A 3,354-nucleotide genomic window follows, 5' to 3' on the forward strand; every position below is an offset into this window, starting at 1 on the left:
TTTTCCTCCACACTTTCTGTCCTATTCTTAACTGGAATAGAATTTGATTACTGTCCACAACTTATTTGTTTTATATTTATGATTTTTTTTTAAAGGGGCGTGCCTGACTAACTCATTTTGAGGAGCATGTGACTCAATCTCAGGATTGGGAATTCGAGCCCTATGTTGGGTGGAGAGATTACTTAAATAAACACACTTAAAAATAAATAAATATTAAAAAGCCATGGAGTTTTAAAATTCATCAAAATACAACCAGTCTTATACTTTATCTATTTCTTTCACCCCTGACCACAGATGTACGTATCAATTTAGATATAGTTTTAAGTGTTAATCCTTTTACTAAAAAATCATAAGCATCTTCTCTAAGTTACTACAGTCTCATAAATAATATGCTTACAGAATTAAGTTTACTGGTGGTTTCCCTTATAAAAGATGCTACTTTGTCATTCTAAGAAATTTACAATTCAGAAAAGTCAAAAATTAGAAGGAAAAAAGCACCTATAGTCTCACCACATATAAATTCACTCACTATCTGTGTTTTGGAATCATTATTACAATATTTAATCATTGAGTAATTTTTAATTTTTTTTCAGCGTCTACAATTTTATTTTAACATAATCTAAACAGATATCATTTAGAAAATACCAAGAAAATTTTATGTGTAAGAGCTGATGTTACTGGGGTGCGTGGGTGACTCAGTGGATTAAGCCTCTGCCTTCAGCTCAGGTCATGATCTCAGGATCCTGGGATCCAACCCCACCAGGCTCTCAGCGCAGCATGGAGCCTGCTTCCCCCCCCTCTCTCTCTCTGCCTGCCTCTCTGCCTATTTGTGATCTCTCTCTCTGTGTCAAATAAATAAAATCTTTTTTTAAAAAAAGTTGATATTATTGCATTTGGGTAAAGCTGGCAAGTTCTTGCTACTAGCATAGTTCAGGAAACACCTCGGAGGAAACCTAATATATTGGAATAGGTGTTGTGGCATTTAACCCCCAGTTTGATAGCTGTGGCGGACAACTAAAATAGTCAATGTTTGGTACTAGATGTAAAGCTTTATCTGTTACTCCGCAACCTTTAAGACTTTTTATGCATCTTATATCTAAATTCTTTTTTTAAACGATTTTATTTATTTATTTGATAGACAGAGATCACAAGTAGGCAGAGAGGCAGGCAGAGAGAGAGGAGGAAGCAGGCTCCCCGCCAAGCAGAGAGCGGGATGCAGAACTCGAACCCAGGACCCTGTGATCATGACCTGAGCCTAAGGCAGAGGCCCAACCCACTGAGCCACCCAGGCGCCCTCTTATATCTAAATTCTTAAGCAGTCTGTCATCTCATAAATCCAAGTCTTCTGGAAGAGTCTGTAGTGCCAGACTTGCAAACAAAATATCAGTCTCTAGCTCATCAAAACGCCGTTTGATGCCTCTTCAACAGCCTTTGATATGTATCCCTAATCTGTAGGATCTAAATGTGAAAACTGTCCCTCCAACATTTGCGATTACAGATTGTAGAAGATTTTTGCTTTCACTGATTTCTCGGATCCACTCTTTTACCAGATTGGATCCACTCGGATTTCTCGGATCCACTCTTTTACCAGATTATTTAATTTTCCCCAAATTAAAATCCTGCGCTGCAGTTCGTCTTCCTCTTCAAAAACCCCAAAGGGTTGCAGAGTCTCAGTTGGTATCTGTGTTAGTAGGCAGTGTCCTTGGAGGCTGCTAAGCTGATCCGAGAGGTAAGGTCATAGTGCTTCTGCGCTTCTGTGTTTGCTGCGATCCCTGCTCTTTAACTGGAAGCAGCAAGGAGTCCTCAGCTGGCACCGCCCAGTCACTTCCCCGCCCCCTGCGCCAGGCCCTCCAGCGGCTGATCCATTGAGGCTGGTGAGTGGAGGCGGGGCGCCGAGGGCACAGCCCTGGGCCCAACCCCCTTCCCTCCCTCGAACCCCACCTCCCGCCCCACCACCGCTCCCGCGGCTTTCAGCCCTTCTCCTCCTTCCCCTTCATCCTAACATGAACCCGGGAGGTTTTTTGTTTTGTTTTGTTTTATTTTATTGGTATATATTTGTATATTTATATATAATTATGTATATATTTCATTATAATAGATGATTGTGTTGAGATTCCTGGAAGGAAGTAGGGGCTGAAGGGGGTGGTAGAATTGGTTTGTGATGGTGTTTAGTGCTGCTCTAAAATCTTTCTCCTTGAAAGCGTATGGTAGAATTCTATTTCTCCACCCTCTTGAAGTCAACCGTAACTTTACCTAATGGGATAGGAGCAGGAATGGCGTGTGTCTGTTGCAAGTAAGCCGGAGCACTGAAAATTTGCCGGGCTTCTTCCCTCCTGCCTGATGTGGAAAGTACCAGGCGGTGGAAGTTGCATCAGCCTGAGTCTTTGCGTAAGGAGGAGGCAGAACAGAAAGAGCGGGAACCTCGAAAAGGTGATTAAAGAAAGTTTAATGAGATTACTAGGAACAACGGTGTGACAAGATATAGGGAAACTGTAAAAGCTAGAGGCATACCACAGGGCTGGCTACAGGAGGACACCTGTCTCTGCAGTGGAGAGGGCAAGAAGAAAAAGGGATGGCTGAAACCAGTGAGAGTACAGTAGGAGGAGAGAGCTGTGGCCTTTGGTGTCCAAATGCATGAGCTGTCACCTCGCCATGAGGTGATCAAGGGAATCAACCCAACAGTGTTTCTCTGCCCTCCCATTTTCCAGTCTCCTGCCAGTCCTTCCCATTGGCCAAACCCAGCTGGAAACCTGGTTAATGCTGTGGATAAAAGTTGGGATCTGAGGGCACAGAGCAGAGTGTGAAAAGATGGTGAATGGGTCTGAAAGAGCAAACGAAGGCTCTGTTCCCAGTCAACCCTCCCTCCTTTTCCCCCTCAGTGTCCACTATGATTCCTTTTTTTTTTCCTTCCAGGTGAAAAATTCTTTTCCCAGCAAACAGGTTACACACCCAAACTCCCATCAGCTGATATAGCCTCCCCAGGTGTTATCAATTAAGTCATTTCCACCCCTGAAACCTAAGACGTTAACCACCACCAGTGCTCTCCACTGTGGATCGTTTATTTATTTATTTATTTATTTATTTATTAAGATGTTATTTATTTATTTGACAGGCAGAGATCACAAGTAGGTAGAGAGGCAGAGAGAGAGAGAGAGAAGGAAGCAGGCTCCCTGCTGAGCAGAGAGCCCGATGCAGGGCTTGATCCCAGGACCCTTAGATCATGACCTGAGCCGAAGGCAGAGACTTAACCCCCTGAGCCACCCAGGCACCCCTCCACTGTGGATCTTTTAAAAAGAAGAGAGATAGTCAATTAGTGTAAAACACTGTTGCCACTGTCTAACATGGAAAATACCC

At 43.2% G+C, this 3,354-nt stretch overlaps 1 pseudogene; it reads right to left on the reverse strand.

Annotated features, from left to right (window-relative positions):
- Positions 1-609: 609 nt before the first annotated feature.
- On the reverse strand, positions 610-2,654 carry LOC122899156 (annotated as a pseudogene).
- Between the last annotated feature and the right edge of the window lie 700 nt (positions 2,655-3,354).

This window comes from Neovison vison, chromosome 2 (genome assembly GCF_020171115.1).
Source record: "Neovison vison isolate M4711 chromosome 2, ASM_NN_V1, whole genome shotgun sequence".
NCBI lineage: Eukaryota > Metazoa > Chordata > Mammalia > Carnivora > Mustelidae > Neogale > Neogale vison.